The following is a 15,252-nucleotide window of genomic DNA, read 5'->3' as shown; positions in this document are numbered from 1 at the left end:
TTCCTCCTTACTCTCATTCACACACAGGAGGGTGTCTGTCCCTTCACCTTCATCTGCAGAGGCCAGCATGCAAATTGACACCAGCAGAAAGACTGGCCAAGCAGTGGATAAATTGTATGATCAAGATCAGCATATGGAGAAGAAGCTACAGCTAGCTATAGATGGCTTTAAATGACACCATAAAGATTCACCTTCAAGGGGACAGAGTAAGCACATCCCTCATGCATAACCTAGCCCAACACACAGTACTGACTCATCACTCATTTTTAATATTGTCAATAGCAATTTGTTTTGTTGCATTCATACTGAAATGCAAAGCAAACTTGGGATTGTGAGACTTGCTTTTATTTACAGCAGTGTGGCTGTAGAGGAAGAACTGTTTCTTCCTCTTTGCTGCCATTCCACCCCAGTATCTGCTACCCGTGCACAGCTTTTCAGCTGAATAACAGAATCACAGAATGACAGGGGTTGGAAGGGACCTCTGGAGATCATCTAGTCCAACCCCCACCTTAGGTTCACCTAAACCAGGTTTCACAGGATGTCATCCAAGCAGGTTTTGAGTGGTGGAGTCTCTGGGTAGCCTGTTCCAGTGTTCCAATACCCTCAAAGTAAAGATCTTCCTCATGTTTGGATGGGACCTCCTATATTCAAGTTTGTGCCCTTTACCTCTTGTCCTGTCGCTGGGCACCATTGAGAAAAGACTGGCCCCATCCTCCTGCCATCTACCCATTTAAGCATTTATATAAGCACTGATTAAATTCCCTCTCAGTCTTCTCTGAGCTAAAAAGCCCCAAGTCTCTCAGCCTTTCTTCAGAAGACAGAATCTAGGAAAAATCTTACTTTCTCTAGTGTGGATTCTGTCACCTAAGGACTTTGGGAGAGAATTACAGCTGCAGAAGACCTGATGGCCTTTGATATAGGGGTGTCTTTTATATCTAAACCAGTTCAAAGGCTTGCAAAAAGCTATGTGCAGGTATCTGCACAAGCGACTTGCTGCTCTCTTTTCTTCTAGGCATACTCGAATCTTTGTGTGGCTCTTTAATGTTGCCTAATGTCTTCAAGAGATCTTAAATGCACTGCTGTCTTTCTCTGATAAACCCTTAATAGCCACATCCCTTCAAGGCACATAAAAAGAAACAGTTTTTTACAAAAGTCCTGCCCTGTGTAACCCAGTAAAAACCAGAGTGTTCACTCATCAAAACCACACTGCAAGACTCAGCACAGCCTCTGCCAAACCTTTCTTGTATTTACCAACAGAAAATAGCAAATCTGAAATTACTGGGGGGAAAAAGAAAGTGAAAATCCTGAAATACTAGAATATTAAATCCTCTTTTCACATCACTCAGGCACAGAGAGATGTTCTGTCAATAAAGAGATAATCAGAGGTAGACAAACATTGCAGAGCTAAAATATCAGAGTCAAACCATGGATCATAGAATCATAGAATTGCTTCAGCAGGAAAAGACATCTAAGATCAAGTCCAATGTAAACCCAACATCACCATGGCCTTTAAACCATGTCCTGAAGTGCCATGTCTACATGTTTTTTGAACGCCTCCAAGGATGGTGGCTTCATCACCTCCCTGGGGTGCCTGTTCCAATGCCTGAACACTCTTGCAGAAAAGAAATTTTTCCTAATATCCAACCTAAAACTCCCCTGGTGCAACTTGAGGCCATTTCTTCTTGCTCTATCACCGCATACTAGGGAGAAGAGACAAACACCCACCTCACTGCAACCTCGTTTCAGGGAGTTGTAGAGAGCCAGAAAGTCTCCCCTCAGCCTACTCTTCTCCAGACAAAACAATCCCAGTTCCCTCAGATGCACCTCAAAGACCTGCTCTCCAGACCCTTCACTGGCTTCATTACCCTTCCCTGGACATACTCCAGCAACTCATTGACCCTTCTGTAGTGAGGGGCCCAAAACTGAACCCAGTATTTGAGTTGTGATCTCACAGGTGTTGAATGCAGGGGAATAATCCCTGCCCTGGTCCTGCTGGCCACACTATTGCTAATATAAACCAGGATGGTGTTGGCCTTCTTGGCCACCTGGGCACACACTGTCTCATATTCAACCAACACCACTTAGTTCTTTACTGTTAGGGAGCTTTCCAGCCACTATTCCCCAAGCCAGCAGCATTCCATGGGGTTGTTGTGACCCAAAAACTCTAAGTGGGCAGTGGGTGGCAGAGGACACACATGCCCAGCACCAAGAAAGTTTTATGCAGTAAAATCCCAGTGTCACTAAAGCTGCTCCTTAGACTGCAACAGTACTGCAGCTATTCTGCACCACATTTAGGATGCGAATGCTGAGAGAGCCAAGCAGCCACAGGCCTCCTGACCTGCCCCAGCAGCTTATACTCACATCACAGCCAGCAACCAAACGCACAAGCCCTAAGCACTAAGCAGAAATAAAGAAGGTACCACTGTCTGCCTCCCTATGGCTCCCTCTGCACATTGCTAGGGCTTTGGCTTCACCCTGGAGAGCTAGGCAGGAAGATAAAGTCTTGTCTCATAAATCATTGAGATTGGATGTCTAAACCTTGATATATTATTTTGACTTCCAAACATGTTCAAATGTTGTTCACAAAAGCATAAATTAATGCCAGTTTCGAAACCAGGAGTTGCTCTAAATTGGGAAATGAAACTTTTTGTTATGATGTTAAAAACAGACAATTCCTAAAGTGTTTTACGTTTTGAAAAACAGGATGATCAAAACTGTTCATCCACACAACCAGTTGTGGGTTTGCTGAAATGAAATGTTTTGACAAAATCCCACCCATAGAGTTTCGGAACAGCTTCGCCCATTGTGCATTACTGCATTAAGCAAGCCCACCTCCAGCAGGCAGAAACCATTAAATCATCACTCCATGTGGCTTTTCCTCACTGTTTACAAACAATGTGTTGGTGCCTAAGGCATTACAAGTGGGTCAGCCCCAAAGATCCCAGGATAATTTCCACAGTAGCTCAAGTGTCCAGCTCTACTGTGTCAGTTTTTGGAGGTTCATGCTCACTGTCAGCAGTCCGAGACACTGCCTGCATGGGACAGCTTTCCCTCTGGATTAATTTAATTTCTCTCTTTTTCAGTGACAACTGCCACTGAAAAGTAAAAAGCTAAACAGACATACGTGTCTTCCTGGCTGGATGGCAGCAGGGGAGAAAACAGGATCTTGCTGGAAGGGAACACAGCATCTGTGCATTAAGGTTTTTAAATGCCAGACTCCTTATAAGGTTCATATCTCTGCATTTTCCTCCTGGAAGCAGAGAAGTATTTTTAAAAGCCACAGGAAAAAAGAGAGGTTTTCCGATGAAGCCGTCATCCAAACCATCCATTGATCATGCTCTACAGTGCCTATCACTAGCATTTTGGACTCAGTCCAGTGCCATTTGCAGTCATAGAACAGAATCACGAAGGTCACAAAAGACCTCTAAGATTATCAAGTCCATTCTTCTATCTAGCACCTCCATGGTCCCAAAGTCCCATATCTGCTAGTTTTTTGAACACTTCCAGGGATGGTGACTCCAGGACTTTCCTGGGCACTGTGTTCCAATGCCTGACCACTCTTTCAGTATAGAAATTCTTATTAATATCCAACCTAAACTTCCCTTGGTGCAGTTTGAGGCCATTTCCTCTTGTCCTATCACTTCTTACTAGAGAGAAGAGACCAACACAGGCCTCACTAGGGCTCCTCTTCAAGCTAAACAATCTCAGCTTTCCCAGCCTCTACTCACAAGAGAAATTCTTTCTCTTTATAGAACAGAATCACAGAATCCATCAGGTTGGAAGGGACCCTCAAAGGTCATACAGTCCAATCCCCCTGCAGCGAGCAGGGACATATTCCATTAGTTCAGGTTGCCCAGAGCCCTGTTGAGCCTGACCTTGAATTTCTGCAAGGATGGGTCCTCAACTACCTCCTTGGGCAACCTGTTCCAGTGTTGCACCACTCTTGTGGTAAAGAACTTCCTCCTAACGTCCAACCTAAATCTCCTCTTCTCGAATTTCACACCACTGCCCCCCGTCCTATCACTTCAAGCCTTTGTAAACAGTCCCTCTGCAGCCTTCTTGTAGGCTCCATTCAGGTACTGGCAGGTCGCTACTAGGCCTCCCTGGATTCTTCTCTTCTCCAGGCTGAACAACCCCAGCTCCCTCAGCCTGTCCTCGTAGGAGGGGTGTTCCAGCCCACTGATCATTGTCATGGCCCTCCTCCAACCAGATCGGTTTGCTCAGGGACCTGTCAGGTTTGACCATGAATATCTCCAGGGATAGGGACTCCACCGCATCTGGTATTTCACTACCCTCATTGTGAAGAACTTCCTCCTTACGTCCAACCTAAACCTACCCTGCTCTGGTCCATTGACTCTAATGGGCTTTGATAGGAGATGTCCATCACAGGGGTTAAGTTAGCACCATCTGGAAAGTGACATTGATGCCACAACTTCTAAGCTTCCTTTGCTAATCGAGGTTCTCTGCTCACCGCTGAATAGCTGAGCAGAGCAAACACCTCCTGCACACACCAAATATTAAATAATCAATGAGAAGCAAATGACATGACCTCAAAGGAGACCGTTTTCCTCGCTGATAAACAGGAACCACCCAGGGAAATGTTGAGGGCTGCCTGATGCTTGTGTAGATGGTGATTGTGTAGTAGATGGTGATTTAGGAATGCTGCTGACACACATACACAAATCTGATGACACAGGAAATTAGCATCCGTTCACCTCTTCCCTTTGGAAGAATTTACTAAATATAGCTCACCCTTTAAATATTTAAGGATATCTGCAGAATGTTGTTGTTTTTGAAAGGGTTCTTTCCTGACTGGATTTTTCTCATCAGGCTTAGTAATCAAGTTGTTTTATTTGCAGTGGATAATTATTAGTTGAATAATTAATTATTCCAAGCACATTACTAAATAAAATTCAAAGTATGCTGTTATAATTAAAAAAAAATTACAATACACCACAATTTCCATTCTAAAGTGTGCAGTAAGATCAAAATAAGATCAAAATTTTGCACCTTTAATGGATTGCTTCCATCATTAAAGTCTCACACAATCACTGACTAATTCTCATAGTCCAGTTATGGGTTACAAAATATATTTTATTACCATTTCATATAAGGGAACTTGAAGCAGTCAAGGTGTATTGAACTACAAAGATACCCAGAAAGTAAGTGGTAGCACTGAGATAGATTAGCTCCAAGTTTAGCATCTAAATCTATGCAATAAAACTTCACTGAAAGGGTTCTCAAACACTGAAACAGGCTCCCCAGGGAGGTGGTTGAATCCCCATCGTGAGAGGTGTTCAAAAGATGGAGAGAGGTGCTGAGGGAGGACATGGTTTAGCACCAGACTTGGTAGAGGTGGATAATGGTTGGACTTGATGATCTCAAACATCTTTTCCAACAAAAATGATTTTATGAAATATATTCAGGTATATTTAGATCGAACGTTAGGAAGAAGTTCTTTTCTATGAGGGTAGTAGAACACTGGAACAGGTTGCTCAGGGAAGTGGTAGATGCCCTATCCCTGGAAATATTCACAGTCAGGTTGGACAGGGCTCTGAGTTAAGATGTCCCTCCCAGCTCACTGCAGGGGGGGTTGGACTAGATGACCTCTAAAGGTCCCTTCCAACACAGTGCATTCTATGGTTCTATGATTCTATTTCTTCACTACATTTATAATTCTGTGCTGAATTAAACATCTGAAAAATGACTCTTTGATAGATGCAGAGACTAATTTATGAAGTATTTTTCTGTGGCTCATCAATAATAGTGTTTGCAAAGCGTAAATGGAATAAACATCACTGGTATGCAAACTGAAGTGGTTGTATGCAGGACTTGATCATCCTGGGGAAGGTGTCTGGCCATGGACCCCTGCTACCTCCCAGTCAATGTCCTGTCAGCCAGATCTAGCTCAGCAAGTGACACTAAGGCCACATCTACACAGTGTTTGGCAACGTGACTGCGGCACACACAGGCCTGTTGAGCTGGCTGTCATCCAGCTCTGTCAGGCAAGGAGAGCAGTGAAGCTGCAGCAGGGTTGTCTTTCACACAGGCTTAGGTAAGAAACATCTACATACTCACATTGACAACTTCACCAGTAAGAGCCTTTTCTACCCTTGGCTTAACTACCACCACTAATTGGAAAGGCTGGGTGGAAATAACAGGGCTGTTGGCTTCAATCACCCCTCTGATTGCAGAGTGGATGCAACCTTAATAAATGCTTATTCAGCATAATGAGATTCTAATTAAAGATGGCTAAAACAGTAATCACTTCTTCATTTTCTCTAACTGCCATCCCCTGAGCTCCTGGAGTCAAAACAAGGCAGAGATTGGATGCAGAGAGGAAAGGGGCATCTTTCCATCCAAGGCTTTCCAAGCTATGTGAAGCCTACCAGCTTGCACCAGAAAACCTGACACTGAAGAAAATCTACAGCCTTTCATTTACACAAATGATATACAGCAGCTCATACAACTGTTGAGATTGGAAGAGACCTTGGAGATCACCAAGTTACAAACTCAGTTACAAGGCTCCACTTCAGATGATTCTCTCTCATGGCTTTACAGGTCCCAGCTGCCCTGTTCTCTTTAAGAGAGCACAGGATTCTCTGGCCACAGTTTGTTTCTCTGAATTTTTTAAGGGACACCTCATAGCTCTCTACAACTCCCTGAAAGGAGGTTGAAGTGAGGTGGGGATCAGTCTCTTCTCCCTAGTATCAGGTGATAGAATGGGAGGAAATGGCCTGAAATTATGCCAGGGGAGGTTTAGGTTGGATATTAGGAAAAATTTCTTTTCTGCAAGAGTGGTCAGGCATTGGAACAGGCTGCCCAGGGAAGTGGTGGTATCCTCATCCCTGGAAGCTTTCAAAAAACATGCAGATATGGCACTTTGGGATGTGGCCTAGTGGCCATGGTGACATTGGGGTGGCAGTTAGATTTCATGACCTCAGAGGTCTTTTCCAGCCCTAATGATTCTATGATTCTTTGACTCTGTTCTATGACTTCTTCCACCACCATTCTCACTGACAGTTTTTACAGACCTGTGTTGATGTCTTCACTCACTTGTGCTCTAACAAAACCAAACCAAACTCAAGATAAGTTACACAATATTTGCTATAGGATTTCTTCAGCCTACACTGAGATCTGCTATGTTTTGGTTCTCCGTTGATTGCCAGGGTCGCAGAATCGGAATTTTTTGCAAGGGAAGGGATTCAAAAGACAATAAAACTCTGCATATTGAGGCAATCAGAGCTTCTTCAAATATTTGTTAATTAAAATAGTGAAATATAAAAAGAATTAAGTTCCTATTGTACCAGAAGGACTTGTCCTTACAGAGACCTTGTAGCCAGCAAACTTTATCGTTCCATAACTCACATATATGCAGACTCCACAGCCTTAATGTCTGTCAAACTAAAAGAATTCTAACATCTTCTGTCAGGGAGCTGATGTAATTCTTGAAGAAAGCTTAAAAAAACCTCTAGTGTTGACTCATTTCACTCATTCCTAGGCAGATCTGAAAGAGGGAAGACTTGAAAGCAACATTATGAGTCCAAGAATTATCCTCGACTCTTGAAAGGCACACAGCAAATTAAACTAGGGGATTGGCATGAAGGTAGTGGAAATTTGGTCTGTGCGCTCAAAAGATTAAGAAGGTGACTTCCCGCTGAGACTTGAGAATGCAGGTGCACATAATTCTAAAAATCTGCATTTTTAACCTTTTAAATTTGCTAGCAAAGCAAGGAAGTTGTTGAGGAACTGCAGTAAACACAGCAATTCAATCAGCTCCTTCCAGACTGTATCTCAAAACTTTCTGGTTCTTCACCCAGTTATTGTGGAAAGATGTGTAGACATGGCACTTTGGGACATGGTTTAGTGGGTATGGTGGTGTTGGGTTGGTGGTTGGACTTGATGATCTTTGAGATATTGTCCAACCTTAATGATTCTATGATTCTATGACTGTATGAAAGGCTCTTTGACAGCAAGCAATCCAGCAGCTGAATAGAGCTGAAATCAACACAGGAACACCCTTACAGCATCTGCACAACAAAATCCCTTATCTCATTGCATTGGCAGCTCTGGCCACTGATGTTCATGGTCCTCCTTGAAATCAGTGTCCTGTTCTCTGCTCTTTCTCTTAGGACTTGCAAGAGGATCTGTGTAAAAGAGCTAAAGCAAACTTTTTCATAGCAGTCTGGAAAAGGATTCAATTTTTAAAGTCAGGTAGCTGTTTCTGTACATTTCTTTAACTACAAGGCTCTACGCTCACAAAATCACAGAATGGTAGAGGTTGGCAGGGAACTCTGGAGATCATCTTGTCTGACCCCATTCCTAAAGCACCTTTGTCTAGATCAGGTTACCCAGGACCACAGTGTCCAGGCAGGGTTGGAATCTCTCCAGAGAAGGAGACTCCACAACCTCTCTGAGCAGCCTGGTCCAGGGCTCCAGCAGCCTCGAAGGAAAGATGTTTGCGCTTAAATTCAATCAATATTTAAAGGGTGATACCATTATTTGTTTAAGTCTCTAAAGCACGTCAGAAGAGAGCACAGATTTCAAGGTGTTACTTTTGCCTGCTCCAGTCAAGAGACTTCAGCCTGTCTCACACCTACGGTCTCTTAAAACTATTATAATCTCATAATGCAAATAACATGAATTTAATTAAAAATCAAAACACCACTTGACTGCCAAGCAACAAGCACGTTTTATGCATAAGCTAACTAATTCCATCCTCTAAGCCTCTGAGAAAACAGTAATTGTAGCTCATCATAGCTACACCTCGAAAGATAACCCCATGATTGATTTGTCTGCCCTCCAACTGTGGGCAAATCCCTGTGTTGACTGTTTACATCTCACTTGTGGCATCAGGACCCAGTTGTGCAGCAGGGCTACCGCGCTGACAGCCATTCCAGACACAGAACTAATATTACAACAAAGACTTACAAAGCAGATACACTAATTAAAGTGCTGATCTGCAGCCCACTGAAATGAAAGCAAAAGACATCACATGTTCTTCAAACATAGCCTTAAAACCCAATTTATCTTCAGATTTGTTCTGGCAACACAGCATCTCGCTGCCACCCACAAAATATTGCCAGGTTGAATCTTAGCAAAGGAAATTTGAAACTGTTGATCCAAGCCCTCGCTTTTTCAACTCTCAATTACTACAGCATTTTCCTGGTGGGAGATCTTTATTCTATCCCATTCAGAGCACAGATCTCCCTGAGCATAGCTGCCAGCATTCCTCCTCCCAGGATCTGGCTGCCTGAGTATATCCACCTCATTTTACACTATTTACGCTAGTGCTGTAACATTCTTTACTGATGCCAAGGTTTTACAGCTTCATTTTAAGGCTCTCAACAGTTGTGCTCAAATATATCTAAAAGATCCTCCATGTCATCCACATTCTCTCAATTGTCACTGAGGTCAAAACCGGCAGCTTGCTCAGCCCACCCGAGATACAACCCAAAGTGTTTGGAATTAGGGCTTTTAACAGCTCTGGTTTTCCTGATTCTTCTTCAAACCACTCAGTCTGTCTTGGCATTTAAACTAAAGACATTTTTATTTCCTGTTACTTTTGACTGGCCTTGGAAATATACTTCAGTGAAACACTGTTATTCTAAAGCACCATATAAGCCAGTTTTAGGTCTAGAAAAACTGCATGAATTGGATCATAGTCATCTTTTTCAACAGCACAGCTGGCAAAGAGAGGGACTTTTGATAACGGCTTGAGGGTAATGGCTTCAAACCAGAGGAAGCTCCATTTAGATTAGACATTAGGAAGAAATTCTTCACCATGAGGGTGATGAGGCACTGGAACAGGTTGCCCAGAGAAACTGAGGAGGCTTCCAGCTTGGAAGTGTTCAAGGTCAGGTTGGATGGGGCCTTGAGCAACCTTGTCAAGTAGGAGGTGTTCCTGCCCACTGCAAAGGGGTTGGAACTAGATGAAATTTAAGGTCCCTTCCAACCCAAACTATCCTGTGATTCTATGATACTTTGGTAATTAGCAATGACCTAAATAATACAGCACTTAAATCTACATAGGAGTTAATTTTCACATCAAAACCAAGGACTGCTTAGGACTCTTTTCCTATCAATACTTCACCACCATATTACAGAAGAAAATATTTCCTGTTTTAGAAAGAATCTTAACTAAATTTAATTTATAGCAATCATAATCAAATAGCTGAGGGCCTAAATATTTTAAGTGAGACCTAATGGAGCAGTTAAGAGTTTTACTTGGTTTTGATCTTGCATTTTGCGAAGATTGGAGGAATTTTTTTTTATTGAGATGGATTTCTCAGGTTAGCAAGTACTTACTGCACTCTATCACAGGGAAAGGTATTCCTAGGAAAAAAAAAGGAGATTAAGAATATAATACTAAAGGTGCTGGAGCTTTGCACAAATAATGTCCATTACAATTCACAGCGGGCTAATGAAAAGCTGCATTGTGCAACACTTGGAAAGTCTGCTCTGACATTAGGAACTCCCAGAGAGCAGCCAACAGCAGCAAAGCTTTTCTCTGGGAAATACTTGCACATTCTGTTCTTAAATCTCACTGGTGTGTGCCAAGTTTGTAGAAAAACCCAAAACCATTTGTCTGGCTGGTCCCACAAGCCTGCCATTCATAAGTCAGCACTGATAAAACACAAAAATAAATGCCTGAGATATCCCAAAAATAAGTGGGCACAAGGTTTATGTTTGTATGCACAGACTGGCCAAGGCCTATTTTTAGGGTAATTACCTTAGATCACTCTATTACACATCTGTAAGGTTTTCCACAGCAAGATTTTATTGTATAAGTGACCACCTCTTAGCAATCATGAGTTTAATATAATTGGGAAAATAGTTCATCACCAACTATTACTAAAAGTACATTGTATTACACAGCACCACCAGTTACCACTCACACATTTACCCTAACCAGTTTTGCTCTCACATCTTTCCCAGGTGTCAAAGATCATAGAATCGGAGAATGGTTTGAATGGGAAGGGACCTTAAGGACCATCTAGTTCCAATCCCTCCACCACGGCCGGGACACCTTCCAGTACACCAGGCTGCTCAAGGCCCTGTCCAATTTGACAGTTCTAGGGAGAGGGCATCCACAGCTCCCCTGGGCAACCTATTCCAGTGTCTCACCACCCTCACTGTAAAGAATTTCTCCCTAATCTTCAGTCTAAATCTCCCCTTTGCAGCTCAAAGCTATTCCCCTTCACCCTGTCACAACAAGTCATTGTAAAAAATCCCTCCCCAGCTTTCTTTTAGCCCCCTTTAGATACTGAAATGCAGCAATTAGGTCTTCCTGGTGCCTTCTCTTCTCCAGGCTGAACAGCCTCAACTCTCCCAGCCTGTCCCTACAGGGCAAGTGCTCCAGCCCTCTGACCAGAGAAAATAATTGGTTTGAGGTTGGGCAAACCACAGGACTATATGGACCCAAAGTATTTGTGCACTTTGCTCCTGCTCTCCTGTACTGAGTGTGTGCAAGCAGAACAGGAGGATGAAAACAGGAGATGGAAAGTATTAGATGGAGAAAATAAAATCACTAAGACTAGGAAGAAAGAAGGAGAAAATGTTTGTAAGGAAAGAATAAAGAGGGAAATAGGCTGAAGGAAAGAAAACTGCATAAAATCCAGAAACATGACAGGGAAAAATGAACAGCTGAGAGGAAAGCAGAGGTACAGTCCTTCTGTCCTTGCCAAGAGCATTAGTGAAGACTCCCTGCTTTAGTGCCCCACATTAGTATGTCCCTGAAAATAATGAAGGTCACCAGCACATTATAGGAAGTAGCCAGCAATGACTAGCCCATAACAACCACCACAGAAATGATCAATTTGTTTATCCTTGTTAACTGAAATCAGAAAGCAATGTGAAAAGAGGATGGGCTGCATCTTGCTCCCTAAGGCTTTCATTCTCCAGCTGCTTTGTCTCCCCAGTGACACACACAGTACTCTTGCTTTTCACTCTGGGATAGGCAGAGAATAATGACTGACTGCAATAAAACAAACAACTGCTCCTCGCACATACAAATCCAGTGCTGGATTTCCTGGAAGCCACATTATCAGGGAGTTATAAGCCAATTTTTAAAACTCAGGACAGTGTTTAAAAAACTGACAAATGCCACTCGGTCACGTCTGTGTTGTCACAGTTATTGAGGTCTCTGGAGAAAATGTCAAAGAAATCAAGCAAATTTCTTTTTTTGCTTAATTTGTGTCAATTGATTTCCTATTTTTAATTAATAATTCTAATTATGATGCAGCAAATTTACCCAACAGACACAACTGGTTTAATCAGCATGTATTGATTGTAACAGTAGAATTATCCCAGTGTTCCTGACACCATTGATTTTCTGTTGCGCCACTATAAGAAAACAGAAGCCGGACTGACTCTGCTGTCAGCTCACTGTGCTGATGATCCCTCAGCTATGAATTGGTGCTCCTGACCTTACAAATAAAAACACAGACATTATCTACTACTTCAGCACTTCGGAGAAGAAATCCAGTGATTAAGTTATGACTCAAATTACGGGGTTTAGTCACAGCAATAGCAGCAGGAAAATAAAGCTGGGAGACACTGATTTAAAGAAAAAGCAAATGGGAAGGCAGCAGTTAGAAAAAAACTGAGCTAAATCTTTTGCCTCAGGTTCCTAACTTGTCCCCACTGTGGACAGCCCCCAAACATCTATTTAAGCAGATGCTTAAATACTTGTAGTACACACTTCAGTAACTTTCAAGCCTAAGTCTAGCTTTTTTCACTATTTTTTTCCAATAGCTCATCTCTGAAGGTGCTCATCAGGGCAGCAGTGTGGACAGACTCTTGACACGTGCTCACACATAGCCAATGTCATTGCAGCACTGTCCCCATCAGCATCCCACTCCTGGCTCCAGAAGTAGAACACTAGGGATGAGGAAGAAAAGGGAATTTACAGAGAAGGTATAGTGTGGCCCAAGCTGCTGTTTAGCCCTTTTGCTGGAGCCATGAAGAATTCCTGCAGTTCCCTGCTCATCAAGCTCCAGATCCCACAAAAATGATGCCAGATGTAATGGCGCAGAGATTTTAACCATTTGCAATTTTAATGTTCCATCTTTGGAAATGTACAGAAGCTTTGTAGTGAACCTGCTCTCTGGTGTGATGCACACACCTCCCTGGGGACCTCCACTGTGCCAAAACATGCTGGAGTGCAAAGGTGTGGCATAGAAAATGCCTGCAATGGAACGAGTGGCCCTAGTTCATGGTGTACAGCAACTGATAGTTCTCACCTATGACTGCCTCACTTAAGTATCTATTTGTAGTTAAGACACCAAAAGCACTGGAATCCAGAGGAAAAGGGCAACTTCTCACCAGCAGCATGGAATACAACATATAATGACACTGACTAGAGCTGACATGGGTTTCAAGCTAAACCTCTGGTGCCAATCTCTTCCCAGGTTTGTTTGCAAATAGAGAGATCTGAAGGCTGGACCAAATGCAAAGGGAGAAACAATGTGGATTCTGCTGCCTGGATGAAATGGGAAAGCAAAGGGAATACGTTGGAGTGTTCCTTATTGCTCTCTACAACTCCCTGAAAGGAGGCTGCAGTGAGGTGGCAGTGGGTCACTTCTCCCTAGTATCAAGCAAGAGGACAAGAAGAAATGGCCTGAGATTGTGCCAGGCAAGGTTTAGGTTGGATATTAGGAAAAATTTCTTTTCTGCAAGAGTGTTCAGGCATTGGAACAGGCTGCCCAGGGAGGTGGTGGAGTCACTGTCCCTGGAGGTATTCAAGAAACGTAAGGACATGGCACTTGGGGACACGGTTTAATGGCCATGATGGTTTTAAGTTGACAGTTTGATTCAATGGTCTTAGAGTTATTTTCCAACCTAAACAATCGATAAAATCATCGAACATTTTGGTTGGAAGGAGATTCTATGATTCTTTTACCTGAAGCATAGGTAGGAGTATCCTGGGACTGCAACAAGCTTTTGCAGAGAGGTGTGAAAGGGAAAGCATGATTTTTTTAATCTACTTGTTTCATTGCTGAGCTAATCATAGTCTAGCAGAAGATAATTTACCAAGTTTCCCCTTATTTGGTTTTTCACAATAGTTGACAAAGCAAGCAGATTTAGCAGAAAAGCTGCTGTGGTAGATGTGAAATCTCCAGCAATAGAAAAACACAATTTTTCCTATAGCTGTTAATTCATATTAAAACATTTTCTGTTTCTGCTTACTCAAACTAGAATGTGTCAGTAATAAACATGTGATTATACTAGTTAGCTTTTTGGCTAAAATATTTGGAACAGTAAAATTGATAGATAATTACAGTAACAGTTATTTGTTCCCTGCCAAACCTACAGTAAGGCATGCCTGCCGGCAGAGTGATGTCTTTTTAAGCACAAAAAGATAAGGAGCACACATCATATACTTTGAATAATGAGCAAGATTTCCTATGGCCAGCATTTCAGAAGTGAAAACAGACTGTGGTTTGATACAAACCACATCTATTTATGTAAAATGGGATTTTAATTGGAGCTACTTATTCCTAGGATATACATGAGGCAATGAAAAATGATTGATGCACTCTGGTAATTATTGTTATACCACCTTGCAAACTACAACCTAAAAAACATATAAATCTTTCATATACTTAATGGCTCTTTAAATTTTAATAAGCTATAGAACTGAACTTCAGTAGGCAAAATATTAATGCTACATTTTGAGCAATGTTTATATTTAAATGCAAACAATATTTAACTGAAAAATCAGAATACATGAGGAATGCTGGGTGGATTTATTTAAGGGATAAATAGATCTGTTTCGGAGACACACAAAAGAAAGGAAAAATTGCATTAGCTGATTATTCTGTGCAGTGGGATAGCAGAAGCATGACACAGCATAAACTCATTGTCTCTCAAAGTATAGAATGTGGCAGCAAGTGTGATGCTGTAGATATATGGTCTCATGGTATTCACTGTTGCTGCTTCTTTATTTCTACCTAACAGCAAAGGTTAAGAGTGCAAATCCAGTTTCTGTTCATTATTATACAGAACGAATAGCAATATAAATTCTTAATAATTGTTATACCTAGGGGGGAAGTAAAGCAATTCTGCTCATTTAAATGAAATGAAAGCTGGGCACTAAAGCCATCCTTCTCTTCTTCTCCAGCTATGGAACAATGCCCCACAGCACGTAGAACCACAGAGGTTCTCTCCATCACAGCTCCACAGCCTTCCCAGGAAGCTGAACGGCCAATAAGGCTCAAAGAGGCTATTACAGACTACAAGGCTCAAACA

General features: G+C 42.2%; 1 protein-coding gene across 1 annotated transcript in view; it reads right to left on the bottom strand.

The window, feature by feature from the left end:
- MEGF11 (multiple EGF like domains 11) overlaps positions 1-15,252 on the bottom strand; it is a 224,741-nt gene that overhangs the window by 114,675 nt on the left and 94,814 nt on the right. The window lies entirely within an intron of this gene.

This window comes from Indicator indicator, chromosome 16 (assembly GCF_027791375.1).
Source record: "Indicator indicator isolate 239-I01 chromosome 16, UM_Iind_1.1, whole genome shotgun sequence".
Classification (NCBI taxonomy): Eukaryota; Metazoa; Chordata; class Aves; order Piciformes; family Indicatoridae; genus Indicator; species Indicator indicator.
Note: the sequence above shows the minus strand (reverse complement) of the source record. Positions and strands in the feature narration are given on the sequence as shown.